Genomic DNA, 19,324 nt, shown 5'->3' with positions numbered 1-19,324 from the left:
TTAACATCATAAAACAGATTGGGCCAGTTCAGAACTTAGGCCACTGTAAGGATATTAAGTTCATTGTGGTAGAATCTGATGTGATTCCAAATTCCATATTTCCTTGCAGTACCCCTGACCCTGAAATTAGGGCCAGGGGGGAAATGTCTAATATGTAATTTATCTTGCAGTCTAGTAATGTCAATTCATATGACCAGATGTCTGTTCCAGTGTGTAATCCCATCGTTCCAGCATCTAACCGTGAGTCAGCTATGACTTGTGGTGTCACACAGCTTGTCCCAAAGGGGGGGTTAAAGCTGCTTCTCCAGCTTGTCCTGGGAGACTCAGGAATGCAGAGGTCACAGAGCTGCAGAGAGGTCAACCTCTCAGACAGCAGATGGGTAAACATCCTAACTTTCTCTGTGATTTGTTTCCGGTTGATGGCCGATACTTTGTGGATATATATCTCCAAAATGAACTTATCGGACCAATCAAAGGCTTAATAGACACTGGATCACAAGCCACCATTTTATCTTGCACTTATTTGAAACAGGTTTTGGATTTAACATCAAAGAAGCCACGATTAAGGTCATTTGATGGCTCTTTGATAAGTGTAGGTGGAGATGCCTTACAGGTAAACGGAACATCCTGGTTGACATTTAAGATTGGCAAGAAGACAATTAGACAACCCACATTGATTGTGGATCTTCCATTACCATCCAGAGGGATAAAATCAAAAAGGTAACTCTGGATGATGATATATTAACCATTTCTCTTGAAAGGGGGAATCACGAACTCGTGGACATGACTAGGCATGTTCAATCGATGGTACGGATTGAAAAGGTCAATGACAATTTATTGATTCCCGTACAGGTAAACAATATAGCCCGGGTGAAATTTGCCAAGTTGGATTTGAAATCCGAAGCAAGTTACATAAGCCTAGGACTCTTAAAACAGGTCACCAATCCTAAAATGATTAAAAGTTTCTCTCCACAGGACCAATGGGTTCATGATCTGGATGGAGATTCCCAAAGTCATAATGTGGTTGCAAGATGCGTTTTGTCTATCTCTATAGGAAGTAAAACTACGGAGCACGTTTTCATCGTGATAAATGAACCACGGTATCAAATGTATATAGGTAATGACCTTCTGCACCGATTTGCTGTACAGATTGACCTGGTGAATAACACCTTATGGTCCAGATTGCCGGGAAACCCAGAGGGATTCCAGGATGTAGAACAAGCCTTACGATGGGGACAACGGCTGCCCTATGCCGTAAGTATCATGGTTGCTGAGAAAGTTGAAATTCCTGAAGGATGCAAAACATTTCTTCTCCCCATTAAAGTAAAGAAGGGACAGAAGCTGAAGAACGCAGACGCGTTGATCTGTTTATCCAACAGAATACAGCAACTCGGCCTAAAGGTAAAGCCTACTCCCCTGATAAATATCCATCTGGATCCGTTACATATGGTAATTCATAACATGGTTCCCCATAGCATATCCCTACAAAAGGACACCGTAATTGGTTTAGCTATGGATTCGGAATACTACACATTTGGATTCCAAAATGATGTTATTGGAATAATTCCTGATGAATACCTGATAGAGGAACAAACAGTGAAACAACATTTTTCCTCAACCCCTGAGGGGTTATTTAACCTCCACACTGTTTATCCTTTCAGCTCTGAAGAAGGTACATGCCACATCGAAGAATCATCATTGGTTTTCAACCATGAGATCGATGAAAAAGAGTATGAATCATACCAGCAAGGAAAGGATAAGGTACGCTACACCCAGAACGACTTAACTAGTGAGCTTGAAGAAGTTTACGAGTTAAGTCAGCCTGAGATTTTCCCAGAATTTCAGGAGTGGGTGGAAGAACAAGTCTCCATGGCTGACGCATGCTCCGACGAGTCGAAGCGTCAACGGCTAAAGGAGCTCTTCACAGAGTTCCAGGAGATGTTCGCCAAGGATTCTTATGACTGTGGGGAAACAGATCTACACGTTACAAGAATCCAGACAGATCCCGATGCACCCCCTGTTTTTGTCAAACAATACCGACTTCCGTTGGCGGCTTACAAGTCACTATCGGAAATCGTCAAGAACTTGGAGAAGAGGGGTATCATCCGTCCAGTACACAGTTCATTCAATCATCCGATACTTGAAGTCCTCAAACCTAACGGTCAATTTAGTCTCTGCTCGGACCTAAGACAGTTGAACAAACGTGTTTATATGTCCGGATAGCCCGTGCCATATATTGACCAATGTTGGGCACAAATACAAGGACCTAAAATCTTCACTGCCCTTGACTGTGCACAAGGATATTGGACGATTAAGGTGGATGAAAGGGATCAGTACAAACTGGCCTTTACCTTTGGCAAACGACAGTATGCGTGGACCCGACTGCCCTTCAGGTACATAAATGCGGGCCATGAGTTTGCAGTACTCATGCATAAGATAATGCCTGATGCCGCTGAACGAGGTACCTTATCCTATGTGGATGACATCCTGATCAAAAATACAACTTTTGAGGAACATATTCAGGAGTTGAGGCATGTACTAACCCAACTGAGGAAAGCAGGTGTAAAACTTTCTTTGCAGAAATCTCAATGGTGACGGACCAAGGTTAATTTCCTAGGTCAGGAAGTCACTGTGGATGGAATTAATCCCCAGAAAAAGAAGGTGGAAGCAGTGACCAAGACAAAATCTCCTACAAATCTCAAGGAGTTGAGATCATTCCTGGGCATGATGAACTACTCACGTAAGTTCATAGATAATTATGCCGAAATTACAAAACCTCTTTTGCAGTTGCTAAAGAAAGGAGTAAAATGGGAATGGAGTGACCGTCATGAGCAAGCTGTAACCGAGCTCAAGGCCAAACTTATCCAGGCTCCATGCCTTGCTTATCCAGAAGGGGGAAAGCCTTTCTTAGTCGAAACAGGTTTCACTGATAAAAACATAAGTGCAGTTCTTTTCCAAAAACAGGAAAACCGAAACAAGATCATCGCCTATGCCAGCAAGTCCTTGTCACCAGTGGAGGTAAAATTTAATGATTGTGAGAAAGCATTATTGTCAACTGTGTGGGCTTTGCAATATTTTAGGAGTTTTATCCAAGGCAAAAGGATCATTGTGGAGAGCGCACACCAGCCACTGCAATATTTGCAGAGTGATCGTATAAGAGATGGAAACTTGTCAAACAGCAGGATAACCGCCTGGACAATGTCCTTAATGGGATGGCCATTGGAAATCAGGTACAAACAAAATAATAAAAACCCAGTTGCTCAAGGATTAGCAGAACTCCATGACTGTACCAATACGGAACGTAAAAGTGAGTCAACAGAAAATGATTTCCTGGATGAACAATCATCAATCCCATATAAATCTTATGAAGAGGAGTACTGCAAATCGTTACCATGTGTGTACGTAGACGGCTGTTACTTCCATGCCGATAAAGGATCCGAACGTATATTGGTTGCAGGTATTGGAGTCGTGTGGAATAATACATTCCTAGATGTATCCGTTGGATACAAAATTGGTTCCAAAAGCAGCCAGGTTGCAGAACTTACTGCTGTGTACAAAGCCGTACAAATGGCTATCGAATATAATGTTAAAGAGTTTGTAATCATCACAGATTCTGATTATATTCGTAACAGCTTTGTGGAGTACTTTCCCGGATGGAAAAGATCCGATATGGTGAGAAGTAATAACAAGCCAGTAAAGCATGGTAAGATGTTTTGAAAAAAATTGATGAGATGGTTACCGCCCACAGTCTTACCATTTATTGGAAAAAGGTAAGAGGTCATTCAAAATATCCAGGCATGGATAAAGAGGGGAATGACCTAGCGGACTCCCTTGCCAAGCAAGCAGCCATTGAAGGAGAAGTCTTTGACGTTGATGACCTCATGGGAACTATCCAAGTGGATGCTATGACAAGGAGTGAGGCCCAAAAGGGAGCTGAAGCCAATGTGGCGCAGTGGAGCCAAGATTCCCCTAGTGAGGATCTCATTGCGAGCCAAAAGGGGGATCCAATTATTGGTCTTTTTTATAAGCACATTGAGGATCCACACAACTGTCCCATAACCACGGAAGACTGGGTAAGGAGGAGTTACGAATTTTGATGAAAGGTAAGTCCCAATTCTCATTACAGGATGGACTGCTGATAAGAACCTCTAAGAACGGTATCACGCAATGGGTAGTACCTGCAGCATACCAGAGGTCTGATGTTGCAACATGCACATGATGCCCCAACAGCTGGTCATCGAGGTGAGAAAATAACATACGAGTTACTACGGGACAACGCTTACTGGCCACATATGTTACAAGATGTGCGAACATATTGTCAGGGATGTCTAATCTGCCCTCAATTCCAGCCACAAGGACCCACTCATCGGGCACCGCTGATAAAAAGGGGGATGTCCATGCCATGGTCAGACATCCAAATTGACTTCATTGGACCAGTAACAACCTCATCAAGAGGCAACAAGTATATGTTAACCGTAACTTGTCTGTTCACCAAATGGGTGGAATGTTTGCCGTGCAAAACATGCAGTTCAAGCGTATGTGCATCTCTGCTCCTTAACCACGTATTTTCTAAATTTGGTCTTCCCCAGCGCATCGAATCCGATCGAGAAGTCACTTCACCAGTGAGGTGATAACAAAGATGTGGGAAATCTTGGGGGTAAAGAGGAAGCTACATATAGCTTATCGACCAGCCTCTAGTGGTGGAGTAGAACGTTACAACCAGTCCATTGTGAACATCCTGAAAAGGTGTCACGGATCAGAATGGGGGTAACTAATCCGTGGGATGTCAATATGAAAGATAGCTACTAGGCCAGGACAGGAATCTCTTGTCTCTTGTGATCTATCTCATCCTCCGAGTATTGCTGATCATGTGATCTATCCCCTTGTGACTCATTCCATCTGTTGAGCGTTGCCGATCATGTGATCGTGATTTGCGATCATGTGATCTATCCCCTTGACTTCGCCGGTCACGTGACAGGCTATCACGTGATCGCCGATTGTCTTGTGGGATTATGACGTCACCCAAGGTCCTTAACAGTTTGTCTGGTGAATGCAGTTGTGCCCGTGCGACTGGCCACCGCACGATCCGCCTGCGACCCTACCTCTTAGAAGGACGGCGATAGGGCAGATGGTTACATTGATACCATCTGCTTCTACTTTATATTAATTGGTGTAATCTGATTGGAGGAGCACTTATTTAAATATAGCCCCTCCAGTAGGAAGAACCGTACCCCCAGAGGAAGGTTTCCACCGAAACGCGCGTCGGGGTGTGCGGTCCTCCTGTGGAGTTACAACTTTAAACTACGGTATGGAATGAATATTTAAATCAGTGATTCCCTCTGATATCAATATTAGGTCTCTTATTCAGTAATATGCATCTTTACTGAATAGCGATAATATTGATGTTGTACATCTAACATACATCCTCTATAAAAATATCACATGACCTAACCCCTCAGGTGAACACCGTCAAAAATAAAAATAAAAACTGTGCTAAAAACATTTTTTTCTCACCTTACATCACTAAAAGTGCAACGCCAAGAGATCAAAAAGACCTATCCCCCCCCCCCCCAAAATAGTACCAATCTAACCGTCACCTTATCCTGCAAAAAATGAGCCCCTATCTAAGACAATCGCCCAAAAAATAAAAAAAAACTATGGCTCTTAGAACATGATTTTTTTTGTTTCAAAAATGCTTTTATTGTGTTAAATGTAAAAAAAAAAGTAGACATATTAGGTATCGCCGCGTTTGTAACAACCTGCTCTAAAAAAAAAAAAAAACACATGACCTAACCCCTCAGGTGAACACCATAAAAAAAAAAAAAAAACTGTGTCAAAAAAGCCATCACAGCAAGTAATCAAAAAGTCATATGCACCCCAAAATAGTACCACATATGGGGTGTTTCTGTAAACTACAGAATCAGGGCAATAAATATTGAGTTTTGTTTGGCTTTTAACCCTTTCTTTGTTACTGGAAAAAATGTATTAAAATGGAAAATCTGCCAAAAAGTTAATTTCTGAAACTTCATAATACTTTAATTCTTGTGGAACACCTAAAGGATTACCAAAGTTTGTACAATCAGTTTTGAATACCTTGAGGGGTGTAGTTTCTAAAATGGGGTAATTTATGGGTGGTTTCTATTATGTAAGCCTCACGAAGTGACTTCAGACCTGAACTAGTCCTTAAAAAGTGGGTTTTGGAAATTTTCTGAAAAATTTCAAGATTTGCTTTTAAACTTCTAAGCCTTTTAATGTCCCAAAAAAAGAAAATGTCATTTACAAAAAGATCCAAACATGAAGTAGACATATAGGAATGTAAAGTAATAACTATTTTCAGGAGGTATCACTATCTGTTTTAAAAGCAGAGACATTTAAATTTAGAAAATTGCGAATTTGGTAAATTTGGACTGGAGGAGAAGCTAAGAGGGCTGGGGGAGAAGCTGCACAATATTTAAGGTGTGTCTGGTGGGAGGAGCCCAGCTATACACATCATACAGAGAGGGGAGGGCCTGCCCTGCCTGCTTTACATTATACAATAGACCACAGCAGGCTACAGCCAAGAAGCTCCTCCCCCAGATCCTGCTCGCGGCCTGCCCCTCTCGGCCATCCTCACCAGGCCAAAGTCCCCCTGCCTCTTTTGCAGCCACCACCATGCTTATAGCTGCCAGATGCAGCAGGGCGGTTGGCGCTCCACTCCTGCATAGTGCGCGCCTGCTGTGATCCCTGCACTGCGCTGGAAGTGTTAAATGCACAGGGGCGCACCTAGCCTTTCTGCTGCCTGAGGCGAAAATTGAAAAGGACCCCCCCACCACCGATCCCCATGCCAAATTCTCAACCTAACCTGTGTCCCCCACACTGCCCCCACACAGTAATTTCCCCCACACAGTAGTGTCCCCCACACTGCCCCATACAGTAGTGTCCCCCACACAGCCCCCATACAGTAGTGTCCCCCACACTGCCCCCATACAGTAGTGTCCCCCACACTGCCCCATACAGTAGTGTCCCCCACACTGCCCCCATACAGTAGTGTCCCCCACACAGTAGTGTCCCCCACTTTGTCCATATAGCAATTTTCCCCCCACATAGTAATCCCTTCCATAATAATTTGCCCCCACACAGTATCCCACCATATCCCCCCCCACGTCCTCCTGTGTGCACCCCCCTCATGTCCCCCAAAGTTGGCACATAAAATAAATAAATTTGCCCCCACACTGTATCCCACCATATTTTCCCCCCACATGTCCTCCTGTGTGCACCCCGGCCCCCTCATGCCCCCCAAGTTGGCACATAAAAGAAAAAAAAACCTAAAAGCTGAATACTCACCTGCGCTTGCTCGCAGAATCTCGGCACTGTGCTGCTGAGTCCCGGCACAGGCGCGCGCGATGACATCATCTCGCGCGCCTGCGCCGGAATTTCACTACCGCATAGGATTCAGGCCTACTAGTGATCGGCAGCGGGGCAGGGAACTATGCACTCCTCTCCCTGCCCCGCCGCAGTATGTGGTGTCTGAGCTTCAGCAATGAGCGCTTCCATCTGTATTGATGGAAGCGCTCATTGCTTCTGGGCCCCGTGAGAGCCGGCACCCAGGGTGGCCGTAAACATGGAAATGGGAAAATTAGGGGTTAAATCAACATCTTATTGGAAAAAAAATGTGAAACACTTGTTGGGTCCAAATGCACACTACACCACTACATAATATTCCTTCCACTGTATTGTTACCTCATATTTTCTGCAAGTGGAACATAGCACCGAAAAAAACATTCCAGCTAAACTGCCCTCCAAAAGCCAACCAGTGCCCCTTCTTTTCTGAGCCCTGCCATATGCCCATATAGCAGGTTACATCCAAATATGGGGTAGTGCTGTATTCAGGAGAAAATATGTAACAAACTGTGGGGTGCGTTTTTTTCTCCTATTACCCCTTGTGAATTTTGTCTGGCAGAATGTCAGTATTCACGCCGGAAACCTGGTGGACTCCATTATAGCGAATGGCATATGCTAGATACAGCAATTCTGGAATTAGGAATGCCAGTCTGTGTATATTGAGAACATTACTGTTCAGTGTGTTTTTGACATGCCCTTTAGATGGGGTCAAAATTGCTGACAAGGTCTTCTTAAAGGAAAAGTGTCACCCAAAATTTTCCCTGCCAGTTAAAACCAGATAGTGACACATCTCCCTCGTTTCTAATTTGCTTCTGTTTAATTGCAAATTTTTTATTCTATTACCTGAACATGATTATGGGGGCAGCCATCTTGCCTGAGCTATTCTTAACAGCATTTAGAAAGCATTAAGAAAATTGCTTTACAGCAGCCCCATGGTCCATAGACACAATGGACAGGAGGGAACTCCATTGACTTCTATGGGAGAGTATGCTCTTTGAACTGTGCACAGGTGATCCCGTTATCTATACACAGAGGTGGTATCATTACAGGCAAAATTAGAATGACAGACAGAGGCGGCTCTAGACTTTGCGAGGCCTTAGGTGAAACTCGAACATGAGGCCCCCACGAAAATTGTTGGGATGCTCATGATCTCCCGTACGGTGCCCCGGCTAAGTCCTTAAGAAATAAGCTGTGTCAACCACCGCACGGAGAGGTGGTGTGGTCAACACTCCCCCTCCATGTATCTCTATGGAAGACTCGGAGATACACAAGTGCTATATCTACGGCTCTCCAATAGATACATGGAGGGGGAGTGTGGACCACCGCTCCGGGCACAAGGAGATCCGGAGTACCATACAGGAGATCGTGGGGGATCCCATCCCCGACACTTATCTCCTATCCTTTGGATAGGGGATTTATTTTCCTATCCCGGAGTACCCCTTTTATATGCAGTGACATCACAGTAAAGGGTTAATATGCACAGTGACAACACAGTACAGGGCTTATATTCACAGTGCATATTAACACTTTGCATTAACCCTGGCCCCGCACACCGCATTTTGCTATACAGCAGAACATACCTCTCACATCCAGTGTCCCCCAGGTGACGTCTCCTCCGATGTAGATCTTCTCTGTCATCATCTTCTCCATTTGGTCCGTACAACTTCTCTCAGCCGCTCCTCGTCTCTGCAGAGTGACACACAGACATCTTAGCTTCCTCACATTTCTATCATCATCCCCCAACCTGGAGTCCCCACAGTGTTATCCTGCTGCTCACTGTGCCCCCCAATACCCCCAAATACTATCCTGAAGAAATAATAGTGCCTCCGTAGTAATAGTACTTCTCATAGTCCCACCAATAGTAATTCCCTTCTAGAATGCCCTCATTAGTAACACTGCCCCCATTATGTATTTTGCCCCCCACACTGCCCCATTAAGTAATATGACCCCCACACTGCCCCACATTAAGTAATATGCCCCCCACACTGCCTCACAGTAATTTGCCTCCCACACTGCCCCACATTAAGTAATATGCCCCCCCCACATTATGTAATTTGCCCCCACACTGCCCCACATTAGGTACTTTGCCCCCCACACTGGCCCACATTAGGTAATTTGCCTCCCACACTGCCCCACATTAAGTAATATGCCCCCCACATTATGTAATTTGCCCCCACACTGCCCCACATTAGGTACTTTGCCCCCCACACTGGCCCACATTAGGTAATTTGCCCCCACCCTGCCCCACATTAAGTAATTTGCCCCCCACACTGCCTCACATTATGTAATGTGCCCCCCACACCGCCCCGCATTATGAAATTTGCCCCCACTCTGCCCCATTAAGTAATTTGCCACCACACTGCCCCACATTATGTAATTTGCCCCCACATTATGTAGTTTGCCCCTACACTGCCCCATTAAGTAATTTGCCCCCACACTGCCTTCATTAAGTATTTTGCCCCCCACATTGCCTCACATTATGTAATTTGCCCCCCACACTGCCTCATTAAGTAATTTGCCCCCACACTGCCCCATTAAGTAATTTTCCCCCCACACTGCCCTCATTAAGTAATTTGCCCCCACATTATTTAATTTGCCCCCCACACTGCCCCCATTAAGTAATTTGTCTGCTACGCTGCCCCCCATTAAGTAATTTGCCCCCCACCTTGTACTTGTTCCACTAGGCTGCTGCGCGGGCATGAGTTTAGTCACTTCAGAGCGCAACCCCGTCCTGCGGCGCGTAATCCCGCGAGACCCGCCGCAGGAGGTCACAGGTCTCGCGGGATTACGCGCCGCAGGACGGGGTTGCGCTCTGAAGTGACTAAACTCATGACCGCGCAGCAGCCTAGCAGATCAGCAGAACAAGTACAAGGGGGGTGGGGAATAGCATTTGGGGCACTGGACAAAACATACGGAGCTCAAGCCTCGAATGTTTTGACCTAAGGACGCCCTGTACTTGCGGCAGTGTCGGGTGGGAGCCAGAGCGAGGCCCCCACCAGTGCGAGGCCTTAGGTGGCAGCCTAATGATAGAGCCGCCTCTGATGACAGATAAGCAAGTAACTGCAGTAAAGTGATCCGTACAGACCAAGAAGTGGCGCCATTTATTAGACTTAGTGATCAGTGCGAAAACAGCAGGAATTTATGGTTTGGGAAAACATATATTAAACATAAAAATGTGCAACCACACGTTGCTCCTACAGGCAGTGGGTAAACGGTGAAAGCTCAGGAGTCAGCTTCACATCCTAGCCATGATATCGGAACTGGTCAGAAAACCAGAGAAGGCAGTTCTGGACTCCATGTCCGAGTCCCATGTTAGTCGTGGTCTCGTAGATGTTGTGAATGAGCCCTGACAGGAAGGGGTAATCTCAGGGAGGGGTCTAGATATGCAGCAGGCCAGGCAATGGCCGACCACACAGGCAGCAGGATAAGATAACAGGCTTCTGGAGCACACCGATAGCCAGGCTGGTGAGTGCCTTCTGCCTGCACTATTGGGGCAGAGCTGGTAACCCAGGAGAACCCGCGCTTCACCCCCGGGGCGCCTGTCTGCCGTGAATGCTCGCACGCTCGCAGGATGTGGGGGAAGGGCCAGTGAGGTTCGAGCTGAGCGGCGCTAGAGGTGAGGCGGGACCCTTAGATGGGAAAACTTCTGGACTGTTCATTGTGCAGCTATTGCCGGAGCGGTACCGGGTGTGGAGTGACTGACTCGCCTGGTTGTGACTACTATGTTGCAGTATGTAGTCAGCTGCATGAGACATGTCTACAGCCACCTTAATAACGGGACCTGAACATACGAAAGTTCGAGCTTCCAGCAGTAGGCGTGCGGCTCCATGAACCCCCAGAAAGCTGAGGGCCGTCCGCGGGCCGTATGCAGGATCCCACTTCACAAGCGGAAGCCTCCATGCATTTGGAGCATTTAGTATTTCCTACCTGTGGCTCTTTTTCACACTTATTTTGAAGTCTTGCCCATAGCAACCAATCAGATTTCACAGCTCCTTTGGAGAATGAAAGGTGGAATCTGATTGGTTTTATTGGCACCTAAAGCCAGTTTTAGTGCGTTCTTGAGACCTTTGGTGAAATTTTGCGACGTTTGATGATCTTCGCCACTTCCAAAAGTGGAGTGTAAAGTAGGTCGCATTACAGATAAGGCTACTTTCATACTGGTGTTTCTGGGTCCGCTTGTGAGATCCGTTTCAGGGATCTCACAAGCGGCCCAAAACGGATCAGTTTAGCCCCAATCAGGGCCGCTGATAGAAATCATGGGGCCCCGTACAGCATACATGACGGGGCCCCCTTCAGCTCCACCCCCTGATCCCTCCTTCAGCCACACCCCTGGCCCCGCCCTTGGCCCCTCCCCAGACGCCGCCTTGAAACAACATGCAGATTTGTCTACAAGTGATATTTATGGCGCTGGGGGGTCGTCTGTGAATGGCGCTGTTATGGAGGGGATCTGTGAATGGCACTGTTATGGAGGGGATCTGTGAATGGCACTTTTATGGAGGGGATCTGTGGATGGCACTGTTATGGAGGGGATCTGTGGATGGCACTGTTATGGAGGGGATCTGTGGATGGCACTGTTATGGAGGGGATCTGTGGATGGCACTGTTATGGAGGGGATCTGTGGATGGCACTGTTATGGAGGGGATCTGTGGATGGCACTGTTATGGAGGGGATCTGTGGATGGCACTGTTATGGAGGGGATCTGTGGATGGCACTGTTATGGAGGGGATCTGTGGATGGCACTGTTATGGAGGGGATCTGTGGATGGCACTGTTATGGAGGGGATCTGTGGATGGCACTGTTATGGAGGGGATCTGTGGATGGCACTGTTATGGAGGGGATCTGTGGATGGCACTGTTATGGAGGGGATCTGTGGATGGCACTGTTATGGAGGGGATCTGTGGATGGCACTGTTATGGAGGGGATCTGTGGATGGCACTGTTATGGAGGGGATCTGTGGATGGCACTGTTATGGAGGGGATCTGTGGATGGCACTGTTATGGAGGGGATCTGTGGATGGCACTGTTATGGAGGGGATCTGTGGATGGCACTGTTATGGAGGGGATCTGTGGATGGCACTGTTATGGAGGGGATCTGTGGATGGCACTGTTATGGAGGGGATCTGTGGATGGCACTGTTATAGAGGGGGATCTGTGGATGACACATACCGTATATAGCATCTTATGCTATGTGTCATCCACAGATACCCCTCCATAACAGTGCCATTCACAGATACCCTCCATAACAGTGCCATTCACAGATCCCCCCCATAACAGTCATCCACAGATCCCCCCATAACAGTGTCATCCACAGATCCCCCCCATAACAGTGTCATCCACAGATCCCCCCCATAACAGTGTCATCCACAGATCCCCCCCATAACAGTGTCATCCACAGATCCCCCCCATAACAGTGTCATCCACAGATCCCCCCCATAACAGTGTCATCCACAGATCCCCCTCCATAATGGTGCCATCCACAGATCCCCCCCATAGGTGCCATCCACAGACCCCCCGGCCCCCCCCATAAGTGTCATCCACATGACAGACCCCCCCCCCCCATAACAGTGCCATCCACGGATCCCCCGCCCTCCCTATAACAGTGCCGTCATGACGTCATCCATATAGATCCCCCCCCCGCCACTCACAGTAGTATACATTAATAAATCGGTGCAGCCGTGCAGGCTGCAGACAGTAACTTTAATTTTAGCACAGGCACAGCGCTCATCTCTTTACTAAAATACTACCTTACATTCAGCTCCTGCCTCCTCCCTCCAGCCTCCAGTAACAAGTGCGGGCGGCAGCGCTCACTCACTGACGTCACGCGCCTGCGCCGCCTAGTGGGAGGAGCAGGCGTGTGACGTCAGTGAGTGAGCGCCGCCCCCACACTGCCTGCTGTTACTGGAGCCAGCCCACTGACAGCAAAAAAATTAAAATGGCTCGGGAGTCGGCAGCCCGGGCCCCCCTGCCAGCCGGGCCCGGTACAACTGGGCCAGCTGTACTGGCCTATCAGCGGCCCTGGCCCCAATGCATTCTGAACGGATAAGGATCCGTTCAGAATGCATCAGTTTGGCTGCGTTTGGTCTCCGTTCCGCTTTTGAGGTGGACACCAAAACGCAGTTTGCAGCGTTTTGGTGTCTGCCTGACGATACGGAGCCAAACGGATCCGTCCTGACTTACAATGTAAGTCAGGACGGATCCGTTTTCACTGACACAATATGGTGCAATTGAAAACGGATCCGTCCCCCATTGACTTTCAATGTAAGTTTTCAACGGATACAAGCGTTTGCATTATCGGTGCAGATCCCTCTGTGGAGATACAAGACGGATCCGCACTGAACGTAGGTTTGAAAGTAGCCTAAGAACACTTTTATGTCTCATATATGATGTGACTTTTTAAAAAGTTGCATCTCCACTGCATGCACCCTCTGGCGTGTCTTCCCTGACAGAGGCTAAACCAAGGGCGCAGCAGTTGCAGAGAAAACGTAGCCTTTAGGTGTAAGGACAACACCCCTGTTGCTCCTAGAGGCTCATTTGCCTATAATAAAACATAATTGTTCTCAGTAATGCGGGCACATATCAACATGGGACCAACACAGAAGCCTTCAGCTGCCAAGAGCACATGTAACAGGTCAGCCAGTTATTTAGGTACAAATCTGCCATCAGATGCCCTGTAAATGTGGTTATGTCTCTTCTTTGCTCCTTCTGTTGCTCATATACAGTTTTATGTTTTCCTACAGCTCCAGTCTGTTGATGCCATGAGAAGAAATGAATGGCACGTTTCTTCACTGACCTCTATACCAGCAGAACAGCAGTGACAAAGGCACCCTGATGCTCTAGTATTGGTGAATATACTTCCATTTATCAAAACTATTTGGGTGTTTATTAGTAAAACCTTTCCTGTATTCTGACATGTCATCGAGGTTGTAGTTGACACCAGTAGATGGTGTACGTCTGAAACAAATCTCTTCTAAAAGTGCTACAGCCTCTCAAGACTGCAGGTTACAGTCCCAAGGCCCATACTTTTTTCCGCCAGGTCTCAGACATGACAATAGATGGGAAAATTGACATTTTAGGAGGAACTCTGGCTCCTTTCAGCCCTTCAGCATTGCTATACCTATTGGTTGAAAGGAAGCTGATTAATTACTTTCCCATGCTGTGTAGCTTTTTACACAACTGCCCTCCTTTAGGCTAAATGCACACAATCAGGATTGCGTGCAGATTTTCCGCACGGATGTAGGTCATGTACATTGTATTCTATGAGAACTTGAAGTTCTCATGCACACAATGCAGATTTTTTTCCCGTGTGGATTTTGACCTGCAGTGCGGATTTTAAGATCCGCAACATGTCAGTTTATTTTATTTTATTTTTCCTGACCAGATTTTCTCCATTCATTTGAATGAGGAGAGTAAAATCCGCATGCAAATCCGCACCAGTTGATGCGGATTGTCCGCATGGATTTCCCTGCGAACACCTGCAGATTTCAGTACGGATTCTCCACACATAAATCCTGAAAGTGTGCATTTACCCTTAAGGTGGCCATACACATTAGATCAGGCATCCTCAAACTGCGGCCCTCCAGCTGTTGCAAAACTACAACTCCCAGCACACCTGAACAGCCTACAGCAGGCCATTGTGGGAGTTGTAATTTTACAACAGCTGGAGGGCCACAGTTTGAGGATGCCTGGATTAGATTAAAGTTGGCGGTTAGATTAAATTCAATTTCCATTACGGCCCATGACAGCACCTGTGAGAGATCCTCCCCTCTTCCGGACAGGAACTTCCCAGATCTTTAAATAGGGTTTTTCCATACTCCATCCTCAGTTTCTTCCTGTTTCCTGTCCTTCGGACAGGGAGATGGATCTTTCCCGGATCGGTCAGGGGCTGCAGGGCCTCTAGGGTCTATCTCAGATACCTATTGGAGGTCCCTGACTGCGTAAGTCTCCACTAGGCCCGGCCGCAGGCATGAAGGGAACAAGTTCCGGAGGGAGGAGGAAGGCGTCCTCTCCCTGGCTCACCGATTTGGCGTGCTCCCGCAGGTCCTGTTTCCGGCGCGCATCCAGCAGATGTGTGCGTTCCACACGAGACAGGGAAGGGGCTGAAAACATGGCGAGCGGTGTGCGGCCCGTTAAAAGGGGACGCCGTACAGCCGACTTGGAAGGCAAAGTTGATACAGCCTGGTCCAGTACAGCCAGACTTTCCTTCCAGATTCCCATCTATTGTGTCCGTCGACATGCAGGAGGAAGGGGAAGCACAGCAGCGCATGGAGAAACAGGAGCAGCACGCAGAGGCTGTCATGGTACACCTGGGAGGGGTAAGAGGGGTTGTACCGCACAGTCTCCCTTTTGGGAGATTATTTTTAAGTATTCTCTAGTAACCTGTTTTTGGGGCTATGTGTTGATACAGGTTAAAGAGGCCCCAGGAAGGCTAACCACAAGTCAAAAGGGAGAGAATGTGGGGTATGCAAAAAGAAGTTGAGCCCGTATTACCCAAAAGCTTGTTGCCAACCCTGCCTGGACAAATTGGTAGCGGAAGAATCCCCATCTTTGCTCCAGAATATACAGAATCTGGTCAGGATGGAAGTCCAGTCCTCTGTGGAACAATCTATAAAAAATCGCTTTCTGGTTCTTCTAGGCAGAGGAAGGCTCAAGAAACAGATTTAGACTTCTCAGAATCAGACTCAGGGGAAGAGGGAGTAGTAGAACGCCCAGATTCTTCCTCTGAGGACCTTACGCGAAGGCCCCTGTTTAAAGTGGAAGACACGGACCTTCTTTTAAAAGCTGTAAGGGCCACCATGGAGATAGAGGATCATGACAAATTAATGTTTAACAGTCTGAAGCCAAGGAAGGCCAGAGTATTCCTGTCCAAGATTGTATTAAAGAGTTGATAAAGAGGGAATGGAACAAGCAAGATAAAAAGTTTTTTGTTCTCAGTTCAGTTAAAAGAAAGTACCCCTTAAATGATCAGGATGTCGCAGAGTGGCAGGAGGTTCCGAGAGTAGATGCTCCAGTGGCGAAAGTTAATAAGAAGTCAGCACTCCCATTTGAATATCTGGGCTCCAGTGGATAAAAAGGCAGACACTTATCTTAGGAAAAATTAGGAAGCATCTACATCTTCCTTTAAGCCAAACATTGCTACAACTTCAGTTGCTAGGTCACTTAAAATCTGGTTAGGGGAGTTAGTCACATATTGCTAGCAGAACCCCGAGGGAGCAGCTGCTGGAAGCAATCCCGACAATGATAAAAGTGGTTTATTTTATTTCGGATGCATCGGCGGATGCTCTAAGATTATCAGCCAGAGCTGCCGCTTTGTCAAACTCGGCCAGAAGATCTCTTTGGCTGAAGGGTTGGAAAGGAGATGTTGCTTCCAAGTCAAAATGATGTGCCATTCCTTTCCAGGGTAATTTTTTATTTGGCTGAGTATTTGATGAAATATTTGACAAAGTATCTGATAGAAAAAAGGGCTTTCCGGTCGCTAGTTTTCCTAAACTGAGAAGACCATTTCGTTTCAGAGACAAAAAGAATAAAGACAGGTTTCAAAAGAAAGGCAATGATTGGAGGAGGGACAAATCAAAAGGCCTTTTATTCAAGTCCAAGCCCCAGTCCACAAATGCTTCTCAACAATGATGCCAGGGCTCAGGTGGGGGGGTCGTCTGTCCTTATGGTTTCAAGCCTGGCAAAGTATAACATTAAGTACATGGGTAAAGGATATTATAAAAGAAGGCTATCGTCTAGAATTCAAAAGTCCCCCACCAGAAAGGTTAAGAATTGCAGCCTTAAATCAACACTCTCCAAAACAGACGGCATTATTAGGAGAAATAAGAAGCCTAATGGAAACATCAGTTCTAGACCCAGTTCCAACAGCAGAAATTGGAGAGGGGTTTTATTCGACACTCTTTCTAGTCCCCAAACCAAATGGGACCTATCGGACTATAATAAACCTAAAAGACCTGAATCTGTATCTAACATACCAAAAATTTCATATGGAATCGATATCATCAACGATTCTTCATTTGTTTCCCAATTGTGTCATGGCGTCAATAGATATCAAGGACGCCTACTACCATGTACCCATACACCCCTCATCTCAGAAATATCTCAGGGTGGCAGTACAGGTGAAAGAGTCAGTTGTCCACCTTCAGTTCAGAGCCCTCTCCTTTGGAATATCGCAGACACCAATAATTTTTACAAAATTGATGGGGGAGGTGATGGCACATATAAGGTGGTCAGATATTATAATTGTTGGATTGTTCCTGATTCCCAGCATCAAGAAAGACCAAGTACAGAAATAAAAGTAAAGAAGAAAATACTTCATCTAAATCAAGTACGGGGACGCGAACAGAAGCACACAAATAGAAGCCTTCATTTCAGGTACACTGTTTAAAACCAGCTAAGTACCTGTATATTGATATACCTTCGTGTGCCAGATACTATATATCTGCAATACCTGTACACCAATACTTATCATAATATGTCCTTAAGCGCAGTATTATAATATATCAGATATTATAATTATTCCTTATCTAGACGACCTGCTAGTGGTGGGGCAGTCTCCAGGTTCCCTTTAAACTCAAGTTCAGGAAGTATTGAAGACATTAATGAACGGGCTGGATTATAAACTGGGAAAAATCGTGTCTGACCCCGAGTTACCAATGCACCTTCCTGGGAATTCAGCTAGATTCACTATCCCAAAAGTGCTACCCTCCCGATGGGGAAGCTTCGGTCAATACAATAAAGGAATTCAGCAAGTCCAGAATGACTACTCTAAGGGAGGCGATGTCAATTCTAGGAATAATGACATCTTATACTGGCGGTAAAATGGGCACAGTTCAGATCCAGAATTCTTCATATGCATATCCTTTCTCTCTGGGACAAGGACTTATTTTCACTAGATCTCAAAATTCCGCTACCCTTGTTGGTAAGAAATCCCTGGTGTGGGGGACAAGCTAAGAAAACCTTTGTCAAGGGGTGGAATGGATAAAGGACAATCCTCTAATCATCACAACCGACGCCAGCCCTCAGGGGTGGGGGGGCTCACTCAGTTTTGGGGTTTTCCCAGGAACACTGGTCAGTATTTCAAAGCCAACAATCTCAAAACTACAGAGAACTAAGGGCGATATACTGTGCTCTGAAGGAATGCGTTCCCTCCCTAAAAAACAGGCATGTAAGGATTCTGTCAGACAGTGCGACAGCGGTGGCCTACATCAACAGGCAGGGGGGACAAGATCTCCTCAATTACTAAATTTGTCATCCAAGATCTTCCAGTCGCTAGAAGGGGAAGTCTGTTCTCTTTTTTAGCAGTACATCTAAGGGTATTTTCACACTTGCGTTGCTGGATTCCGGCAGGCAGTTCCGTCGCCAAAATCTGTATGCAAACGGACAGCATTTGTAGACTGATCCGGATGCGGGTCCGTCTCAGAAATGCATTGCAATTTATGATACAATTCATCTTTTTCACATTTTTAAAGGTCTGCGCATACACAGACCGCAAAACCGGATCTGTTTTTCCAGAACACTTGGATCCGGCATTAATGCATTTCAATGGAAAATAATGCCTGATCCGGCATTCCGGCAAGTGTTCCTTAATTTTGGACGGAGAAAATACTGCAGCATGCGGCGGTATTTTCACCGTACAGTGACTGAACTGAAGATATCCTAATACATACTGAATGGATTCCTCTCCATTCAGAATGCATTAGGATAAAACTGATCAGATTTTTTTTCCGGTATTGAGCCCCTAGGACAGAACTCAATGCTGGAAAAGTTTAGCGCAAGTGTGAAAGTACCCTAAAAGGGTCAGAGAACTCCTGAGCAGGCACAAGATCAGTCAGGGCCAGTGGTGCCAGTACATCTCTGGGGATCCCCATCGATAATTGATAGACCTGTTTGCTTCCCGAAAAAACAAGAAATGCAAAACGTTTTTTTCTCCTCAACCCAATGGATCAGGC

General features: G+C 46.3%; 1 long non-coding RNA gene across 2 annotated transcripts; it reads left to right on the top strand.

The window, feature by feature from the left end:
- The first annotated feature begins 10,707 nt into the window (after positions 1-10,707).
- Positions 10,708-17,727, top strand: LOC120993356. 2 transcript variants are annotated; one of them, XR_005777225.1, is made up of 3 exons: positions 10,708-10,845; positions 14,117-14,221; positions 17,641-17,727. It is a non-coding gene; the product is annotated as an uncharacterized LOC120993356 (long non-coding RNA). The 2 variants fall into 2 exon arrangements; XR_005777226.1 differs by having other exon boundaries at positions 10,708-10,973.
- The last annotated feature ends 1,597 nt before the right edge of the window (positions 17,728-19,324 follow it).

Source organism: Bufo bufo, chromosome 3 (assembly GCF_905171765.1).
Source record: "Bufo bufo chromosome 3, aBufBuf1.1, whole genome shotgun sequence".
Classification (NCBI taxonomy): Eukaryota; Metazoa; Chordata; class Amphibia; order Anura; family Bufonidae; genus Bufo; species Bufo bufo.
Note: the sequence above shows the minus strand (reverse complement) of the source record. Positions and strands in the feature narration are given on the sequence as shown.